General features: G+C 48.8%; 1 protein-coding gene and 1 long non-coding RNA gene across 2 annotated transcripts in view; one reads left to right on the forward strand and one right to left on the reverse strand.

Moving 5' to 3' along the window:
• Positions 1 to 22,378, reverse strand: part of DNAJA1 (DnaJ heat shock protein family (Hsp40) member A1) — a 223,808-nt gene that overhangs the window by 55,633 nt on the left and 145,797 nt on the right.
• On the forward strand, positions 1,535 to 14,675 carry LOC115463635. The gene is made up of 3 exons (XR_003941048.1): positions 1,535 to 1,571; positions 7,015 to 7,020; positions 14,601 to 14,675. It is a non-coding gene; the product is annotated as an uncharacterized LOC115463635 (long non-coding RNA).

Genomic DNA, 22,378 nt, shown 5'->3' on the forward strand with positions numbered 1-22,378 from the left:
ACTACAGCTACCACCTTAATAGCGACAGTAGTGTTACCCTCAGATAAGGTCTGGATTCTAAAGAAATTTTTTCAGAGGAAAGAAAAAGGTTTTCGTGGTTTACAAACATGTATCTTTCCGGACCTATCGAGGGAAGCTCAAAAAAGACGACAAAAGTTTTTGCAAATGAAAAAGATGTTTTGCAATTAGGTGCAATGTTCTATCTCAAATTTCCTTGTAAATGTTTAATCACATATCAAGCTGTGAAATATGTATATTTTGATCCTGACCAATTGTCCTTATTTTTAACAACAAAAAGAGTGCCTGTTCAAGAATGATTGAACTTGAAACATGTCTGTACCTTAATTGAGATAATTTGAAAATTTTCTTTTCTTTTGTATCTTATTTCTCCATATATTCGGATACTGGACTCCCTTAGTGGACTGTAATATGAATATAATGGTGGTTTACTTATTTTTGAGAACTGAATTGGTTTCAGGATTCAGTTGTATAGTGTACCTTTCTTTGCAAGTGATATGCTTGTTTAATTATTGTAATAATGAGAAATAAAAAAAAAGACGATTGGGTTTCATTATTACCATGGGCAGAGTTTCTGGATCTGTTATTGTCTGCTGCCTGGTACTGACCACTGCCTGTCCCTGGATCTGCTGTTCTCTGCTGCCTGGTCTAACCCAGTGGACTTTGTACTGGACTTTGTTCTCTCTGCTGTTGGCACCCTGGGGAATGGTGGAGACACAGGGGGAACTAGGGGTTTTGACGACAGCTCGGTGAGGGGTTTCCCTCATCGAGTACAAGGGCTCACCTCTCCTTGCGGAAAGCATACATTATGTCCTCAGAGAATACCTGCTACAGGTACGTATCTTCGCTTTCTCCGAGGAGAAACAGGCTGATTGTTCTCACATGTGGGGTATCCCTGGCACTCCAGGCTCACTCAAAACAATGAACATTGGTCAATAACATAGGTTAACGTGAAACTATATACAGAATAGCTGAGAGTGCAGCCTGGAACAAATAAACGGGCTGGGGGGGGGGGGGGGGGGGGGGGGAGTTGGATTCTAAACCCTGAACAGATTCTGCAGCACCAACTGCCCGAACCGACTGTCGAGTCGGGAGTCCTGCTGAAGGCAGTAATGAGATGTGAATGTGTGAACAGATGACCATGTCGCAGCCTTGCAAATCTCTTCAATAGTGGCTGACTTCAAGTGAGCCACTGACACTGCCATGGCTCTAACACTATGAGCCGTGACATGACCCTCCAGAGTCAGCCCAGTTTGGGCGTAAGTGAAGGAAATGCAATCTGCTAGCCAGCTAGAGATTGTGCGTTTTCCAATGGTGACTCCCCTCCTGTTGGGATCGAAAGAAACAAACAACTGGGGCAAACTGTCTGAAGGGCCAATGATATCTTGCAGTCCAAGGTGTGAAAGCTGCTTTCGCCAGGGTGGGCATGAGGACGGGGAAAGAATGTTGGCAAAATAAATGACTGGTTCAGATGGACTCCGACATCACCTTCAGCAAGAACTTACGGTGCGTGCAGAGGACTACTCTTGTTATGATGAAGCTTAGTATAAGGTGTATCCAACTACTAAGGCCTGAAGCTCACTGACCCTACGAGCTGAAGTAACAGCCTGATCTTCAGGTCAAGTACTTCAGATGGCAGGAATTCAGTGGCTCAAAAGGAGCTTTCATCAGTTGGGTGAGAAGGACGTTGAGATCCCATGACACTTGTGGAGGTTTGACAAAAGCAAACCTCTCATGAAGTGAACAACTAAAGGCTGTCAAGAGATAGGCTTACCTTTTACACGTCGATAAGCACTAATTGCACTGAGGTTAACCCTTACTGAGTTGGTCTTAAGACCAGATTCTGACAAGTGTAGAAGGTATTTCAAGCATTTGTGTAGGACAAGAGAGAGGATCTAGGGCCTTGCTGTCACACCAGACGGCAAAACCTCCTCCATTTGAAAGAGTAACACTTCTTCATGGAATCTTTCCTGGAAGCAAGCTCTTTCTCCCTTCCTTCCTTTCCTCCTTACCCAGCACTCCTTCTTCCTCTCCAGTAGTATTTCCCCACCCCCTTTCCCATAGCATGCCAGTGTTGACCTTAGAAATGCATAAGCTCTATATGCAGATCCTTCAAAAGGTAGTGTGTCATGATTTAGGCTCTATACCCTTTCTGATGTTTTGGTGCCACCTCAGTAAGGCCAACACACAATCTCTCCACTGCAAAATGCTATACACAAACTTGTGCAAAAACACACTCATAACAGCACTAATTCCAAGGACAGGACAAACTATAACCTTATGCGTGAAAAGGCAGAACTGTAATTACACCAAGCTCAAACGCCAATACACTACCTCGTGAAAAGAAAGCAAAACAAAAAGGGCTGCAAATACTACACGCTAGCAGAATACTGCACCTTGATCACACATGAAAAACACATGACAACAGACATGACAAGGAACTAGAAATCAAAAAATATGAAGGCAAAATACTTAACTGGAAAGTTACCTCAAGAAGTCAGACTCGGCATACAGCAATACCAGAAAAATTGAAACTTACACGCAAAATATCACAGATGCACATTTCAAAAAGCTGACATATTCCAATAAATTCCGAATAAAATACTTTTCTACCTTTGTTGTCTGATCATTTAGTTTTCTATTCGCTTGGTCCCAGTGTCTTCTTTCCATTTGATATTTTTTCTCTCACCATGTCCATCATTCTCCTGTGTCCTTAGGCATCCTACCATCTGTAGCCCTGTCCCTATCCTTCGAGTTTCAGTATCTGCCCTCAACGTGTTCCAAACCAGTCCTGAAACTCAGCAGTTTCCCATCCATCCATATCCAGCATTTCTCCTCACTCCCCTCCATCCATGTGCATCTACTTCCTGTCTTCCCTCCCCTCCATCCATGTCCAGCATTTCTCCCTTCCCCTCCGTCCATGTGCATCTCCTTCCTTCGTCTTTCCTTTCCTCCATCCAGCATTTCTCCTCTTCCCTGCCCTCCACTCCATCCATGTCCAGCATTTCTCCTCTTTCCTCCCCTCCATCCATGTGCATCTCCTTCCTTACTTCTCTTCCCTCCATCCATCCGTCCAGCAACTCTCCATTCTCCCCTGCCCTCTCCTCCATCCACCCATATCCAGCAAACGACCTCTGTCCCCTGCCCCCTCCATTCATCCATCCATGTTCAGCAATTCTTCCTCTCTCCCCTGCCCTCCCCTCCATCCATGTCCAGCAACTCTCCATTCTCCCTTACCGTACATCCATCCATATCCAGCAAATTTCCTCTATCCCCTTTCCCCACCATCCATCCATGTCCAGCAATTCTCCTCCTTCCCCTGCCCTCCGCTCCATGTCCAGCAATTTCTATTCTCTCCCCTGCCCTCCTCTCCATCCATCCATGTCCAGCAACTCTCCCATTCTCCCCTGCCTTCTCCTCCATCCATCTCCAGCCAAATTTCCTCTCTCCCCTCGTCCCCTCCATCAATCCCTGTTGTCCAGCAAGTATCCTCTCTCCCCTAATCCATTCCTGTTTCTTTCCATCCCCTTCCCCATTCTATCCAGCGTCTCCCCCCTTCCCCCTTCACAGCATCTCCCATCTCTCTCTCCTACTGGCAGCCTGGAGGAACCATGAACTTACATGCTCTTCCCTTTCCTTCTCTGCCTCACGCTCGCTCACTCCCTCCCTGGCAATGCATAATACAAAGTGTGTGGGGCGTACTCCTGCTGCGCGCACCGTTGACGGCTTCTTTCCTCTGTCTTCTCTCCCCTCTATCCATGTACAGCATTTTTTCCTCTCCCCCTCCCCCTCCATCCATATTCATCTCACTTCCTCTCTCTTCCCTCCTCTCCATACATGTCCAGCATTTCAACTCTCTCCCCTACCACCATCCTTGTGCATCTCCTTCCTCTGTCTTCCCTCTCCTCCATTCAAGACCAGAATTTCTCCTCTCTCCCTTCCCCTCCATCCGTGTGTATCTCCTTCCTCAGTCTTTCCTTCCCTCCATCCATCCATGTCCAGCAGCTCTCCTTTTTCCCCTGCCCTCCCTTCCCATCCATGTCCAGGGTAAACCTACAAAACAGATGAGGATGTGATTCCATGTGCCCCAAATCAAAGGAGAGTTTAATTCTACTTCCATTTAATTTTAATATATTCCATCGTCTTTATAGAGAGGAGGAGTGGCCTAGTGGTTAGGGTGGGGGACTTGGTCCTGAGGAACTGAGTTTGATTCCCGGCCCAGGCAGCTCCTTGTGACTCTGGGCAAGTCACTTAACCCTCCATTGCCTGCCGCATTGAGCCTGCCATGAGTGGGAAAAAGTGCGGGGAACAAAAATAAATAAATAAATAATGATAATAATAAAATAATAATAATAATAAACACTACGCTTCCAAAGGCAGATTACAACCAGACAGTTAAGATGAACCCATCAGGAAACAAATATTCTCACTGAAATCTGGCCATCTGAATTGTATAGAATAACAGTGAGGAAAAATGAGAACAAACCAGAATTTATAATTGCTATTTCTACTAGCTACAATAATTTTTGAAGTTGTTTTAGTGATATTCAATTATTTATTTTCTCCTCCATCTTGTAAGGCACTGCCTACCAACAAAAACAGTGTTAGACTTGTTAAAGATGGACCCAAAAATAAAGAACGACAACGTGGATGCAGCAGCTCACAGGTTTGCTTTGCTGTGTTTTGATAGCTGTGAACGGCGATGGCTGCATGGGGGAGTGGAAACAGAGATTTACCAAATGGCTTCCTTCCTTACAGTGGACTAGATAGGCTGGCTCACTTCCACTCCGCTCTCTAGTACCGAAGGTGCAGTGGCAAACTGGCGGGCGGCGGTATTTAAAAGCAGCAAGCAGGCAGGCTCGACTCAGTCATTTGCTTCCCTGCCCTCTCAGCATCCCGCCGAAAGGAAATGACATCGGAGGAAGGCGGGACGCAGAGGGCAGGGAAGCGAACGACAGAGTCGAGCCTGCCTGCTTGCTGCTTTTTACTACCGCCGCCCGCCAGTACCGGCACAACAAAAGCACTGGGTGGCCGCCCGCCAGTACTGGCACAACAAAAGCACTGGGTAAGACTATGTCATTTGGGGGGCAATGCCCCTCTTGCCCCCTCCAAACCTACACCCATGGCGTGGCAGGACTCTGCCCTAGACTATAATCGGTAATTAAGCGGATACCTGAAATTTCAGTGAGTGCGGAACTGCGAGTATGTCAGTATTGGACTTACAAAGGGCATATGTTACTCAGGAGCAAGTATTAAGAGTGGAGGAGTGGGAACACCCGTGGTGCTTGAAATGTAATCAAGATAAATTCTTTTTGGGGATGCCCAAAGATACAGCTTTTTAGGCGAGCTCTTTTGCATTTTGAAGGGCTTTGGGGATGCTCTCTACCATTCATGCCTGAGGGACTGCTATTAGATAAATATGAAGCTTTTAATATTGCTAATCACAATAGAATTCTTCTTCTTCAGAAAGCAGCAGTGTTGGGTAAACGCGTTACATTGGGAACATGGGTGGGGAGGACACTGACCCTCTATGGGCCTGGAGGAATAGACAACATGGGTGCATGTAATTAGAACAGAGACAGGTCCAGGGCTCCCCTAAAGGAAGGGAACTATTTCTAGTTACCTGGGAGGTATATATTTAGACACTCCCTCATACAGCTTGAAGCATGATTTTGAATGCATTTAAGTAGGTGGGAGGGGGGGGGGGATGTTCTGTGCAGGGTGTATCGGGATGCCCTCCCCTCTTTTTTTTTTCTTCTTCGGGAGGGTAGGGGACGTATGGCAGGGAGGTTGCTTATGGTTTACAATCACGTTGCTGTTCATGGTGGGAAGTGGGAAGGGGGCTATATTAGTTAAACCTGATGACATAGTCCAGTAACAGCACACAGATCATTTCCATACATAACAATGTTAGGTACCTTGTTGGATGATTCTATACGTTTTTTTTTTTTCTATTGTTTTGATGAGTCAATCAATAAAAATAGTTGAAATATAAAATAATAAAATGGGAACTCCAAGGAGAGATGGACGGGATTGTGAGAATATGAAGACCGTTTTACAGATAAGCATCTTTGCTTTCTCCAAGGACAAGCAGGCTTACATATTTTCACACGTGGGGAAACCCTAGCATCCAGGCTCAGCAAAAAAAAAAAAAACAAACAAACCACAGGTAATTGGGCTCACAACGGTGAGGACACAACACAGATTAAAAATATACAAAAGCAGATCGTGATAGATAAAAAGTGATTTAATATATTAAAATATGCATACAATAGCCCGACACAGGCCGTGTTTCGCCCTACTGGGCTGCTTCAGGGGCTATTCAATGTTTCTCCACTATCAAAGGAGAAGTAAGATGATAAAAGCAACTGTAATATAATATGCAGTGATATCTTGAAAAAAAACGACTCTCCCAGAGATATTGAAGCAAATGATCAATAGCATACGATCAATCGAACAGTCACTTATCTCCCCAGAGTGCAGAAAAAACAGATTCTGCAACACTGACTGCTACATCTGGTATCCTGCTCAACGCAATAATGAGATGTAAATGTGTGGACTGAAGACCCACATCGCAGTCTTGCAAATTTCCTCAATGGAGGCTGACCCTCAAGTGGGCTGACACAGCCATGGCTCTGACATTATGAGCCATGACATGACCCTCTAGGGCCAGCCCAGCTGGGCATAAGCGGAGGAAATGCAATCTGCCCCTTAGATTCAAAACTATATAAAGAGGAAAGGTCCCACTGAACTTTCTTTCTGAGAAGTTCTGAGAGAGAAAGACATATCTCTGGTAAGTGAACACTACTTTTGCTTTGTGCTTTGGGAACTTAAAGATTGGGGTTCAAAAGAGGAATTCTAGGTTAGTGATAGGTACCAATAAAAATATAAAAAAGCAAATTTTATCAACTAATCTCCATAGTCTTTTCCACTTAGTTTTAAAACTTGAACTTTGTACCACAGCATTAACAAATAGACTCTTAGCAGGCACTGCAGGATCTAGTTTAGTCTTCCCGCCCCACCCCTAGGACAACTCTTCATTAATAGTCAGTTATTGTAATTAGGGTAACAAGAAAGGAGTGCTCTTACAGAGTTTTAAACATTTTATTACCATCTAAGAAGGAAACACTACATAAATCATACAATATATTATATAAACTAAAGGACACTTTTATATTAGGCTAATATCCTTAATACTGTAGCAAATTTTAAATGATTGAAAAACTCACACACACTAAGACGGAGTCAGCAGTTCAGCAGCGAGAAGGGTGCTAGCCAGTCTTTTGCATTGAGTGTCACATGTATGATTATCTCCCAGTTGGTGAGATGTCATATGTGTGTGCCCGATGCAAAGAGCTCCTAGCACTCAGAGAACATGTCCGTTCACTTGAGGCTAGATTAGCAGACTTGGTGAAGCTGAGGGAGACAGAGAGGTACATAGAGGAGACCTACAGGGATGTTGTAGATAAGTCCCACCTCCAGTCTGGTAGATCCTGTGCTACCTTGGAGGAGGGAGGTCTCCTAGGAGAGCATCAGCCTGGTGAAGTAGAAAGCACTCCTGTAGCCAGGATCTGCCCACCAGGGGATGTAGTATCCTCTCGCATCGAGGATGTCTCTAAGTGCTACCCGGGAAGGAAGGGTTAGGACAGCCGTTGTAGTTGGTGATTCGATCATTAGGCATATAGATAGCTGGGTGGCTGGTGGACGTGAGGATCGCCTGGTGACTTGCCTGCCTGGTGCGAAGGTGGAGGACCTCACGCATCACCTAGATAGAATTTCAGATAGTGCTGGAGAGGAGCCGGCTGTCTTGGTACATGGGGGTAAGCTCTTTGAGCAGGGACTGTCTTTTTTGTGTATGGTGTACAGCGCTGTGTATGCCTTGTAGCGCTATAGAAATGATAAATAGTAGTAGTAGTAGTACCAATGACATAGGAAAATGTGGGAGAGAGGTTCTGGAAGCCAAGTTTAGGCTCTTAGGTAGAAAGCTCAAATCCAGATCCCCTAGGGTAGCATTTTCTGCTACCCATTCCACCCTCAGGGCCCAAGAGACAGGCAGAATTCTGAAGTCTCAATGCGTGGCTGAGATGGTGTAGGGAAGAGGGTTTTAGATTTGTTAGGAACTGGGCAACATTCTGGGGAAGGGGGAGCCTATTCCAAAAGGATGGGCTCCACCTTAACCAGGGTGGGATCAGGCTGCTGGCATCGACATTTAAAAAGGAGTTAAAACAGCTTTTAAACTAGAAACGGGGGGGGGGGGGGGGGGGGAGGGAGCCCGACAGTTGCTCCAAAAGCGCACGGTTCGGGATAAGGTATCTTTCAAAGATAATCACCAAAACAGGGAAGATAGGGTATCCTGATAGTCAGGTTGCAAAACAGACCGTAGTAGATCAGGTGTCCTTAAATAAAAACAAAAATCAGACAGAAGATTGCAAATTAATACTGTCAAGTACTGATCATGATGTAAATAGGAACAACAATTTGAAATGTCTATATGCGAATGCCAGGAGCCAGGGCCGTGCTAACACGGTAAGCGAGGTAAGCATGGCAGGGGGGCGCTTCCCTCTGGGGGGCGCCGCCGCACCATGCTCACCTCGCTCGCCCTCCCCCCAACATCCCTTTTCTTTTTTTTTTTCTTTTTAAATTTACCTCCGTGGTGGCGGTTCCGGCAGCGCAGCGTCAGGGAAGGAGGCGGCGCTCCCGACGTCTCTAGCCTTCCCTTCGCTGTGTTCCGCCTTCTTCTGACGTCAAAAATGACGTCAGAAGAAGGCGGAACACAGCGAAGGGAAGGCGAAACGTCGGGAGCACCGCCTCCTTCCCTGACGCTGCGCTGCCGGAACCGCCATGGAGGTAAATTTAAAAAGAAAAAAAAAAAGAAAAGGGATGTTGGGGGGAGAGAAGAGGATGGGCAGTTGAACAATGGGAGTGGGAGGGCAGGGGAGAAACGACAGCATGGATGCGAAGGGGGGGGAGAAGAGGGCGGGCCAGGCTGGGGCATGTGAGAGAGAGGAGCATGGATGCGAGGGGGGGTCATGGAAGGGAGAGAGGGGAATTGCTGGAAAAGGATGAATGGAGGGGGCAGGGGACAGAGGAGCATGGATAGGCATGGATTGGGAGGGCAGGGCTCAGGGAGAGAGGGGAATTGCTGGAAAAGGATGAATGGAGGGGGCAGGGGACAGAGGAGCATGGCTGCGCATTGGATTGGGAGGGCAGGGCTCAGGGAGAGAGGGGAATTGCTGGAAAGGGATGAATGGAGGGGGCAGGGGACAGAGGAGCATGGATGGGCATGGATTGGGAGGGCAGGGCTCAGGGAGAGAGGGGAATTGCTGGATAGGGATGGAGGGCGCAGGTGACAGAGGAGCATGGATTGGGAGGGCAGAGCTCAGGGAGAGAGGAGAAATTGCTGGACATAGAGGGGAGGGAAGAGAGATGAAGGAGATGAAATGAGGGAAAAGGAAGAGAGGAGAAAAACTGCACATGGATGAAGAAAATAGGCAGAAGCTGAGGACCAGAAATGAAGAAGAAAGGAGGAAAGGAAAGAAATAATGGAAAGGAAGCCCTGGAAACAGAGTTAAGAGGGACAGATAGCAGCAGAATCAGATACTGGGCCAGCATGATCAGAAAAAGAAAGTCACCAGACAACAAAGGTAGAAAAAAAATCATTTTATTTTCATTTTAGTGTTTGGAATATGTCCACTTTGAGAATTTACATCTGCTATCTTATTTTGCAATGTATAGCAATTTGTTTCTAAGAATATTGCTGACAATTCCTGTCAGTGTGGCAAGTGGTGAGCGATCATTTTCACGGGGGGGGGGGGGGGGGGGGGGGCCACCGCCGCCAACTGATAGGCTGCAGGGGGGCGCCAGAGACCCTAGGCACGGCCCTGCCAGGAGCCTAAGAAATAAGATGGGAGTGTTAGAATATATTGCACTAAATTAAAAATTAGATATAATTGGCATCTCTGAGACCTGGTAGAAGGAGGATAACTAGTGGGACACTGTCATACCAGGGTACAAATTATATCGTAGTGATAGGGTGGATCGAAGTGGTGGAGGGGTAGCATTGTATATTAAGGAGAACCTTGAATCAAATAGATTAAAAATTCTGCAGGAAACAAAACACTTCTTGGAATCACTGTGGATTGGAATTCCATGTGTAAATGGGAAAAGGAAAGTGATAGGAGTGTACTACTGTCCGCCTGGCCAGGATGAACAGACGGATGCAGAAATGTTAAAGGAAATTAGGGACGCAAACAAACTGGGCAATAAGATAATAATGGGCGATTTTAGTTACCCCATATTGACTGGGTAAATGTAACATCTGGGCACACTAGGGAGGTAAAATTCCTTGATAAAATCAAGGACTGCTTTATGGAACAGCTGGTACAGGAGCCAATGAGAGAAGAAAAAATTCTAAACCTAGACCTTAGTGGAGCGCATGATCTGGTGCGGGAAGTAATGGTGCTGGAGCTGCTTGATAACAGTGATCATAACATGATCAGATTTCTTATTAGCTTTGAAGTATACATAGAAAAACAAATACATTAGCGTTTAAAAAAAAAAAAGGAGACCATGATAAAATAAGGTGGTGAAAAAAAAAAAGAAAAAACAGAGGAGCAGCTGTGAGGGTCAAAAATTTACATCAGACCTGGATGCTGTTCAAAAACACCATCTTGGAAGGCCAGGCAAAATATATCCCACGTATTAAAGGAGGACGAAGACCAAACGACAGCCGGCATGGTTAAAAAGTGAAGTGAAGGAAGCTATTAGGGCTAAAAGAAAATCCTTCAGAAAACGGAAGAAGGAACTGACTGAAAATAATAAGAAACAGCATAAGAAATGGGAAGTCAAATGCAAAGAGTTGACAACGATGGCTAAGAGGGACTTCGAAAAAAAAAAGATTGCATTGGGAGGGGAAAAACAAATAAAAAATTTTTTAGGTATATTAAAAGCAGGAAGCAGAGGAGTAAAAGGGGCGATCAGGGAAGACAAAGCCATAGCGGAGAGATTAAATGAATTCTTTGCTTCGGTCTTCATCAAGGAAAATTTGGGAATGATACCGGTGCCAGAAATGGTATTCGAAGCTGACGAGTCGGAGAAACTGAATGAAGTCTCTGTAAACCTGGAGGATGTAATGGGGCAGTTCTACAAACTGAAGAGTAGCAAATCTCCTGGACCAGATGGTATTCATCCCAGAATACTGACAGAACTGAAAAATGAACTTGCGGAGCTATTGTTAGTAATATGTAATTTATCCTTAAAATTGAGCGTGGCACAGGAAGATTGGAGGGTGGCCAATGTAACACTGATTTTTAAAAAAGGTTCCAGAGGAGATCCGGGAAATTATAGACCGGCGAGTCTCGACGTCGGTGCGAAAATGACTTCGCTATGAGGAAAGACTAAAGTGGCTAGGGCTCTTCAGTTTGGAGAAAAGGCGGCTGAGAGGAGATATGATAGAGAATGAGTGGAGTTGAATGGGTAGATGTGTATGTTTATGCTTTCCAAAAATACTAGGACTAGGGGGCATGCGATGAAGCTACGTAGGACAAGAGCAAGGATCTAGGGCCTTGCTTTCACACAAGACGGCAAACCTCCTCCATTTGAAAGAGTAACTTTTTAGTGGAATCTTTACTGGAAGCAAGACTCGGGAGACACCCTCAGAAAGACCCAAGGAGGTGAATTCTAAGCTCTCAACATCCAGGCCATGAGAGCCAGAGACTGGAGGCTGGGATGTAGAAGCGCCCCCTCGTTCTGAGTAATGAAGGTTGGAAAACACTCCAATCTCCACGGTTCTTCGGAAGATAACTCCAGAAGAAGAGGGAACCAGATCTGACGGGGCCAAAAGGGAACAATCAGAATCATGGACCCTTGGGTCTTGCTTGAGTTTCAGCAAAGTCTTCCCCACCAGAGGTATGGGAGGATACGCGTACAAAAGGCCTGTCCCCCAATGAAGAAGAAAGGCATCCGACGCTAGCCTGCCGTGGGCCTGTAGTCTGAAACAGAAATGAGGGGCCTTGTGATTGAATTGAGTGGCAAAAAGATCCACCGAGGGGGTAGCCCCACTCCCAGAAGATCTTTCAGGCTACAGCCATGTTCAACGACCACTTGTGAGGTTGCATTATCCTGCTCAGTCTGTCGGCCAGACAGTTGTTTATGCCTGGTAGATAAATGGCTTGGAGAAACATGCCATATTGGCGAGCCCACAGCCACATCTGGACGGCTTCCTGACACAGAGGGCAAGATCCGGTGCCCCCTGCTTGTTGACGTAGTACATGGCAACCTGGTTGTCTGTCTGAATTTGCCTAGTTTGATTGGACAGCCGATCTCTGAAAGCCTTTAGGGCGTTCCAGATCGCTCGCAACTCCAGGAGGTTGATCTGAAGACGCTTTTCCTGAAGGGACCAAGCTCCTTGAGTATGAAGCCCATCTACATGCGCTCCCCACCCTAGGAAGGATGCATCCATCGTCAGCACTTTTTGTGGCTGAGGGATTTGGAATGGGCACCCCAAAACAAGATTGGACCGAATTGTCCACCACTGAAGGGAATTCTGAAAGTCGGCGGACAGCTGGATCACATCCTCTAGATCCCCTGTAGCTTGAAACCAGTGGGACGCTAGGGTCCACTGAGCTGATCTCATGTGTAGGCGTGCCATGGGAGTTACATGAACCGTGGAGGCCATGTGGCCTAGAAGTCTCAAAATCTGCCGAGATGCCCTGGCCATGGAAACGAAAGACAGAAGGTTGTCTGCTCTAGTCTCTGCAAGTACTTGCCTGTGCTGAGAGCTGAAAGATTGAGCTCTCGGTGGGCAATTTGGAGGTTGGGATTCCAGACTGAGGGTGTATCCTAACTGGACTACTTGAAGAACCCACCGGTCGGAGGTTATAAGAGGCCACCTTTGGCTGTGCCGGAGAAGCAGACCTCACCACAGGCAAAAGGCTAGGTGCCACAGGAGCCTTCAGCACCGACGGTACCGGTACCTCCGGTGCCGGACACAATTGGTGCAGCACTGCTTCCATAAAATTGGGAAACAGAGCCTTGATACGCTCAACAAGAGAAGCTGTCGAGGAAGGCTGCGGTGCCGGTGTGGGCTTTGGAGGCAGAACCTGCAGGGGTTGGGGAGCCTGTATAGGACTGCCAGACGACAGTCACGCTGACACCTCCATCACAGAGGGAGAGCGATCCTGTCGGCGTTGACGCTTCTCGGGTGCCAAATGCTTCGATGACCCGGAGCTCCCGGTACCATGTCAAGAAGGAGAACGATGACGGTGCTTCTTGACCTTCGTCCGACGCCCCGTCATCGAGACTCCTTGGTACGGTGAGGAGGACGTGGATTCCACACGTCTCCTCGGGGCTGGGTCCGAGACAGGTTGGTCCCGGGGGGCCTGCAAAGTAGGAGGCGCCGAGGCGGGTGGAGACCCACTCGATGCATCACTGCTCCCAGCGTGCAGTCTTTTGGCAGTCTTTACCCGGTCTCCCGACGCCAACGCAGCCCTCAATGTCGACGCCGCTGAGGTACCAGACCCAAAAAGCTTCTCTCGAGTACAGTGAATGATACATACCTGTAGCAGGTGTTCTCCGAGGACAGCAGGCTGATTGTTCTCACGACTGGGTGACGTCCGCGGCAGCCCCCGCCAACCGGAAGAAGCTTCGCGGGCGGTCCGCACGCAGGGCACGCCCACCGCGCATGCGCGGCCGTCTTCCCGCCCGTGCGCGACCGTTCCCGCCAGTTGAATGACAAGCAAAAATGATGAAAATGCAACTCCAAAGGGGAGGAGGGAGGGTAGGTGAGAACAATCAGCCTGCTGTCCTCGGAGAACACCTGCTACAGGTATGTATCATTCACTTTCTCCGAGGACAAGCAGGCTGCTTGTTCTCACGACTGGGGTATCCCTAGCTCTCAGGCTCACTCAAAACAAGAACCCAGGTCAATTGAACCTCGCAACAGCGAGGGTACAACAGAAAATTGACCTACGAAGAACAACTAACTGAGAGTGCAGCCTGACCAGAATAAATTCGGGTCCTGGAGGGTGGAGTTGGATTTACACCCCAAACAGATTCTGCAGCACCGACTGGCCGAACCGACTGTCGCGCCGGGTATCCTGCTGGAGGCAGTAATGTGATGTGAATGTGTGGACAGATGACCACGTCGCAGCCTTGCAAATCTCTTCAATAGTGGCTGACTTCAAATGGGCCACTGACGCTGCCATGGCTCTAACACTATGAGCCGTGACATGACCCTCAAGAGCCAGCCCAGCCTGGGCGTAAGTGAAGGAAATGCAATCTGCTAGCCAATTGGAGATGGTGCGTTTCCCGACAGCGACCTCCAGCCTGTTAGGGTCGAAAGAAACAAACAATTGGGCGGACTGTCTGTGGGGCTGTGTCCGCTCCAAGTAGAAGGCCAATGCTCTCTTGCAGTCCAATGTGTGCAACTGACGTTCAGCAGGGCGGGTATGAGGCCTGGGGAAGAATGTTGGCAAGACAATTGACTGGTTAAGATGGAACTCAAGACACCACCTTCGGCAGGAACTTTGGGTGGGTGCGGAGCACTACTCTGTTGTGATGAAATTTGGTATATGGAGCATGAGCTACCAGGGCTTGAAGCTCCCTGACCCTACGAGCTGAAGTAACTGCCACCAAGAAAATGACCTTCCAGGTCAAGTACTTCAGATGGCAGATATTCAGTGGCTCAAAAGGAGGTTTCATCAGCTGGGTGAGGACGACGTTGAGATCCCATGACACTGTAGGCGGCTTGATAGTGGGCTTTGACAAAAGCAAGCCTCTCATGAATCGAACGACTAAAGGCTCTTCAGAGATGGCTTTACCTTCCACACGATAATGGTAAGCACTAATCGCACTAAGGTGATTCCTTACTGAGTTGGTCTTGAGGCCAGACTCTGATAAGTGCAGAAGGTATTCAAGAAGGTTCTGTGCAGGACAAGAATGAGGTTCTAGGGCATTGCTCTCACACCAAACGACAAACCTCCTCCACTTGAAAAAGTAACTCTTTTTAGTGGAATCCTTCCTAGAGGCAAGCAAGACACGGGAGACACCCTCAGACAGACCCAACGCAGTGAAGTCTACGCCCTCAACATCCAGGCTGTGAGAGCCAGGGACTGAAGGTTGGGGTGCAGCAACGCTCCGTCGTTCTGCGAAATGAGAGTCAGAAAACACTCCAATCTCCACGGTTCTTCTGAGGACAACTCCAGAAGAAGAGGGAACCAGATCTGACGGGGCCAAAAGGGCGCTATCAGAATCATGGTGCCGCGGTCTTGCTTGAGCTTCAGTAAGGTCTTCCCCACCAAAGGTATGGGAGGATAAGCATACAGGAGGCCGGTCCCCCAATGAAGGAGAAAAGCATCCGATGCTAGCCTGCCGTGTGCCTGAAGTCTGGAACAGAACAGAGGCAGCTTGTGGTTGGTCTGAGAGGCGAAAAGGTCCACCGAGGGGGTGCCCCACTCTCGGAAGACCTTGCGTACCACTCTGGAATGGAGCGACCACTCGTGCGGTTGCATGACTCTGCTCAGTCTGTCGGCCAGACTGTTGTTTAAACCTGCCAGGTATGTGGCTTGGAGAAGCATGCCGAACTGGCAGGCCCAACGCCACATCCCGACGGCTTCTTGACACAGGGGGCGAGATCCGGTGCCCCCCTGCTTGTTGGTGTAATACATTGCAACCTGATTGTCTGTCCGAATTTGGATAATTTGGCAGGACAGCCGATCTCTGAAAGCCTTCAGTGCGTTCCAGATCGCTCGGAGCTCCAGGAGGTTGATCTGCAGATCCTTTTCCTGGAGGGACCACAGACCCTGGGTATGGAGCCCATCGACATGAGCTCCCCACCCCAGGCGAGATGCATCCGTCGTCAGCACTTTCGTGGGCTGTGGAATTTGGAATGGACATCCCAGGGTCAAATTGGTCCGAATGGTCCACCAGAGCAGTGAAGTGCGGAAACTGGTGGAGAGGCGGATGACATCCTCTAGATTCACGGTGGCTTGGAACCACTGGGAAGCTAGGGTCCATTGAGCAGATCTCATGTGAAGACGAGCCATGGGAGTCACATGGACTGTGGAGGCCATATGACCCAGAAGTCTCAACATCTGCTGAGCTGTGACCTGCTGAGACGCTCTGGTCTGTGAAGCCAGGGACAGGAGGTTGTTGGCCCTCGCTTCGGGAAGGAAGGCCTGAGCCGTCTGGGTATTCAGCAGAGCTCCTATGAATTCCAGAGACTGGGTTGGCTGGAGATGGGACTTTGGGTAATTTATCACAAACCCCAGCAGCTCCAGGAGTTGAATAGTGCAATGCATGGACCGGAGGGCTCCTGCCTCCGAGGTGTTCTTGACCAGCCAATCGTCGAGATATGGGAACACGTGCACTCCCAGCTTGCGTAGATACGCCGCCACCACCACGAGGCACTTTGTAAACACCCGTGGGGCAGAGGCGAGCCCAAAGGGCAGCACACAATACTGAAAGTGCCGTGCGCCCAGGCGGAATCTGAGATACTGTCTGTGAGCTGGCAGTATCGGGATGTGAGTGTATGCGTCCTTTAAATCCAGGGAACATAGCCAATCGTTTTTCTGAATCATTGGCAGAAGGGTGCCCAAGGAAAGCATCCTGAACTTTTCTTTGACCAGATATTTGTTCAGGGCCCTTAGGTCTAGGATGGGACGCATCCCCCCTGTTTTCTTTTCCACAAGGAAGTACCTGGAATAGAATCCCTGCCCTTCCTGCCCGGGTGGTACGGGCTCGACCGCATTGGCGCTGAGAAGGGCGGAGAGTTCCTCTGCAAATACCTGCTTGTGATGGGAGCTGAAGGATTGGGCTCCCGGAGGACAATTTGGTGTAAGGGAGGCCAAATTTAGGGCGTATCCGCACCGCACTATTTGGAGAACCCACTGGTCGGAGGTTATGAGAGGCCACCTTTGGTGAAAAAATTTTAACCTCCCTCCGACCGGCAGATCGTCCGGCACGGACACTTTGAGGGCGGCTATGTTCCCGTGGATCCAGTCAAAAGCCCGTCCCCGGCTTTTGCTGTGGAGGCACAGGGGGCTGCTTAGGCGCACGCTGTTGACGAGAACAAGTGCGCTGGAGCTGTCCCTGTGCCTGTCGAGGCATTCGGGCCGGCTGGGTGTACCTACACTTGGCAAAAGCATAGGGTGCAGCCTGCCGGGCCCGGGAAAAACGTCCACCTGCTGAGGTGGATGCTGAAGGCGCCCGGTGGGAGAGCTTGTCGAGGGCGGTTTCCCGCTGATGCAGTTGGTCCAGCAGCTGCTCGACCTTCTCGCCAAAAATATTATCCCCCCGGCAAGGGACGTCGGCCAGTCTCTGCTGGGTGCGGTTGTCCAGGTCAGAGGCACGCAGCCATGAGAGCCTGCACATCACTATACCTTGGGCCGCAGCATGAGATGCCACGTCACAGGTGTCTTATATACCCCTGGACAGGAACTTTCTGCACACCTTCAGCTGCCTGACCACCTCCTGATAAGGCCTGGACTGCTCCGGCGGGAGCTTATCAACCAGGTCCGCCAGTTGCTTCACAGTGTTCCGCATGTGGATGCTCGTGTAGAGCTGGTAAGATTGGATGCGGGTCACGAGCATGAAAGATTGGTAGGCCTTCCTCCCAAACGAGTCCAGAGTGCGAGACTCCCGCCCCGGGGGCGCCGAGGCGGTATCCCTCGAACTCCGTGCCCTCTTGAGAGCAGAATCCACGACCGCCGAGTCATGGGGCAATTGGGGCCGCATTAACTCTGGGTCCGAGTGGATTCTGTACTGGGACTCTGCTTTCTTGGGAATGGTGGGATTAGATAATGGTCTCATCCAGTTCCGAAGCAGTGTCTCTTTGAGAACATTGTGCAACGGCACCGTGGAGGACTCTCTAGGTGGTGATGGATAGTCGAGGACCTCGAGCATCTCAGCCCTCGGCTCGTCCACAGAGACCACTGGGAAGGGAATGCATATAGACATATCCCTAACAAAGGAGGCAAAGGAGAGGCTCTCAGGAGGCGAGAGCTTCCTCTCCGGTGAAGGCGTTGGGTCAGAGGGGAGGCCCAGAGACTCCTCTGAGGAGAAATATCTGGGGTCCTCCTCTTCCCCCCACGAGGCCTCTTCCTCGGTATCGGACATAAGCTCATGTAGCTGAATCCTTAACCGGGCCCGGCTCGACGTCGAGGCACCGAGGCCTTGGTGTCATCGAGTGGTGGACTCCCGCGCCGGCGGGGACGAAGCTCCCTCCATCGACTCCACCTGCGTGGCGGTCGAGACCGGCACCGCAAGCGGCGGCAGTGTCGAAGGCCTCGGCACCGGGCTAGAGCTCACCGGCGCCACAGTCAACGGCAGCCCTTCCAGGATCCCCGGATGAGACAAAGTCAGCACGGATTTAGTGAAGGGAAGTCTTGCCTCACCAATCTAATGCATTTTTTTGAGGGGGTAAGCAAACATGTGGACAATGGGGAGCCGGTTGATATTGTATATCTGGATTTTCAGAAGGCGTTTGACAAAGTGCTGCACGAAAGACTCCTGAAGAAATTGCAGAGTCATGGAATCGGAGGTAGGGTATTATTATGGATTAAGAACTGGTTGAAAGATAGGAAGCAGAGAGTAGGATTGCGTGGCCAGTATTCTCAGTGGAGGAGGGTAGTTAGTGGGGTCCCGCAGGGGTCTGTGCTGGGTCCATTGCTTTTTAATGTATTTATAAATGACCTAGAGATGGGAATAACTAGTGAGGTAATTAAATTCGCCGATGACACAAAATTATTCAGGGTCGTCAAGTCGCAGGAGGAATGTGAACGATTACAGGAGGACCTTGCGAGACTGGGAGAATGGGCGTGCAAGTGGCAGATGAAGTTCAATGTTGACAAGTGCAAAGTGATGCATGTGGGTAAGAGGAACCCGAATTATAGCTACGTCTTGCAAGGTTCCGCGTTAGGAGTTACGGATCAAGAAAGGGATCTGGGTGTCGTCGTCGATGATACGCTGAAACCTTCTGCTCAGTGTGCTGCTGCGGCTAGGAAAGCGAATAGAATGTTGGGTGTTATTAGGAAGGGTATGGAGTCCAGGTGTGCGGATGTTATAATGCCGTTGTATCGCTCCATGGTGCGACCGCACCTGGAGTATTGTGTTCAGTACTGGTCTCCGTATCTCAAAAAAGATATAGTAGAATTGGAAAAGGTACAGCGAAGGGCGACGAAAATGATAGTGGGGATGGGACGACTTTCCTACGAAGAGAGGCTGAGAAGGCTAGGGCTTTTCAGCTTGGAGAAGAGACGGCTGAGGGGAGATATGATAGAAGTGTATAAAATAATGAGTGGAATGGATCGGGTGGATGTGAAGCGACTGTTCACGCTATCCAAAAATACTAGGACTAGAGGGCATGAGTTGAAGCTACAGTGTGGTAAATTTAAAACTAATCGGAGAAAATTTTTCTTCACCCAACGTGTAATTAGACTCTGGAATTCGTTGCCGGAGAACGTGGTACGGGCGGTTAGCTTGACGGAGTTTAAAAAGGGGTTAGATAGATTCCTAAAGGACAAGTCCATAGACCGCTATTAAATGGACTTGGAAAAATTCCGCATTTTTAGGTATAACTTGTCTGGAATGTTTTTACGTTTGGGGAGCGTGCCAGGTGCCCTTGACCTGGATTGGCCACTGTCGGTGACAGGATGCTGGGCTAGATGGACCTTTGGTCTTTCCCAGTATGGCACTACTTATGTACTTATGTAAGGATGGCTCGGAGGCACTCGTCCAGGCCCGCTGTCGGGAAAGACGGGGGGGGCCGGTAGAGGCATCGGTGCCGGAAGCTGCTCGGGTCCAGGAGACTGCACCGAAGTGCTGGGACCCTGACGCGTTGGTACCTCCACTACCAAGGGGTACCTCTCCTCTCGACGTGGACGCTTCGGCGTCGACTCCTCTCCGGCACCGAGGGCCGGGCGCACCGATGGGGACCGATGACGGTGCTTTTTCTGTTTTTTTGCTGTGCCCGTCATCGGCGCCAGGTGGAACGGAGGAGGAGGAGGTCGATCCCCCTCGGTCTCGAGGGGCCGGGTCGGACAGGGTTTGGTCCAGAGGGCCATGGGCAGAGGGAGTGACCGGGGCTTCTTCCGGTTGGTGGGGGCTGCCGCGGACGTCACCCAGTCGTGAGAACAAGCAGCCTGCTTGTCCTCGGAGAACCTCTGGTACCCTCGAGAGCTGGGTGCGTTTCTTCATCTGAAGACACAACTTACAGCTCTCCGGGTGATGGTCGGGCCCAAGACACTGAAGGCACCAGGAGTGCGGATCAGTGCCAGAGATGGTCCGGTTGCAGCGGGCGCATGGTTTGAAGCCGCTAGGCGTCTTCGATGACATGGCGGGGAAAACAGCCTCCGCGAAATCAAAAGGCGCGATTGTGTCAGAAAAACAGACAAAAAAAAGAAACAACCTGACCGAGCGACCTAACAGCGGTCGCAACGAAAAATAAAGGAAACTTATCAAGAAGGCATAAAGAAACTAGAAAATAAGGTTAAAAAATTTTTTCCCCGTATAGAACAAATTAAACACTCTTCCGAAGAAGAAAGAGAAGAAACTTCACACACTCCGAGAGGCAAAGGAAACGCGAAGCGCTCAAAAGAACTCCGTGTCTCCTCAGATGCGCAAAAGAAGAAACTGAGGAGCATGACCACGCGACAGGCGGGAAACTACGTGCGCGCATGGGCAGTACGAATGCCACGCGCGGTGGAACGCTCCAGAAGAGACTTCTGGAGATTTTTTTTGCTGAAAATCCTCTGGGGGCCGACGTGACATCACCCACACGTGAGAATACCAGCCTGCTTGTCCCCGGAGAATCAACATTCTGTTCGCCTTCTTAGCCACCGCAGCACATTGAGCTGAAGATTTCAACATCCTATCCATGATGACTCCCAGATCCCTTTCTTGGTCCGTAACTCCTAAAGTGGAACCTTGCATGACATAGCTGTAATTCGGGTTCCTCCTTCTCACATGCATCACTTTGCACTTGTCAACACTGAACTTCATCTGCCATTTGGACGCCCAATCCCCCAGTCTCATGAGGTCTTCTTGTAATCTTTCACACTCCTCCTGCGACGAGATGACCCTGAATAATTTTGTGTCATCTGCAAATTTAATTACCTCACTGGTTACTCCCATCTCTAGGTCATTTATAAATATGTTAAAAAGCAGCGGTCCCAGCACAGACCCATGAGGGATCCCACTAACTACCCTTCTCCATCGAGAATAATGACCAATCAACCCTACTCTTTGCTTCCTATCTTTTAACAAGCTCTTAATCCATAATAATACACTACCTCCGATCCCATGACTCCAGTTTCCTTTGGAGTCTTTCATGAGGCACTTTGTCAAACGCCTTCTGAAAATCTAGATATACAAAAGCCACCTGGCTCCCCTTTGTCCACATGTTTGTTCACCCCCTTGAAAAAATGCAGTAGATTTGTGAGGCAAGACTTCCCTTCACTAAATCCGTGCTGTCTCAGTAGCCCATGCTTTTGTATGTGCTCTGTAATTTTATTCTTAATAGCCTCCTCCATTTTTCCCGGCACCAATATCAGACTCACCGGTCTAAACTTTCCCAGATCTCCTCTGGAACCCTTTTAAAAATCAGTATTACATTGGCCACCCTCCAATCTTTCGGTACCACACCTGTTTTTAGGGATAAATTGCATATTACTACCAGTAGCTCCACAAGTTCATTTTTCAGCTCTACTAATACTCTGGGATGAATACCATCTGGTCCTGGTGATTTACTACTTTTCAGTTTGCAGAACTGCCCCATTACATCCTCCAAGTTTACAGAGAAATCATTTAGTCTTTGACTAGTCTGCTGCAAATACCTTTTTACGGCACCAGTATCCCTCCCAAATCCTCCTCGGTGAAGACCGAAGCAAAGAATTCATTTAATTTCTCCACTACGGCTTTGTCTTCAGCGGTCCTACCAACTCTTTAGCCGGCTTCCTGCTTTTAATATACCTAAAAAAAATTAGCTATGTGTTTTTGCTTCTAACGCTAACTTTTTTTCAAAGTCCTTCTTAGCCCTCCATATCTCCTTTTTGCATTTGGCTTGACATTCCTTATGTTTTATCTTATTGTCTTTAGTCGGTTCCCTTCTCCATTTTCTGAAGGATTGTTTTTGGCTCTAATAGTTTCCTTTACCTTACTGTTTAGCCACGCCAGCAGACGTTTGGTCTTTTTGCCTCTTTTTCTAATACGCAGAATATATTTGTCCTGTACTTCTAGGATGGTGTTTTTGAACAGCATCCACGCCTGATCTATGTAGTCATCAATAAAAATTACTGGAACATAAATGGGGCAAAGGCACGAATAAAAGGGGGTTCCTGACCAGAGTCTGGGCCTAAAGGTTGCC

The sequence above is a fragment of the Microcaecilia unicolor genome, chromosome 2, assembly GCF_901765095.1.
Source record: "Microcaecilia unicolor chromosome 2, aMicUni1.1, whole genome shotgun sequence".
Classification (NCBI taxonomy): domain Eukaryota; kingdom Metazoa; phylum Chordata; class Amphibia; order Gymnophiona; family Siphonopidae; genus Microcaecilia; species Microcaecilia unicolor.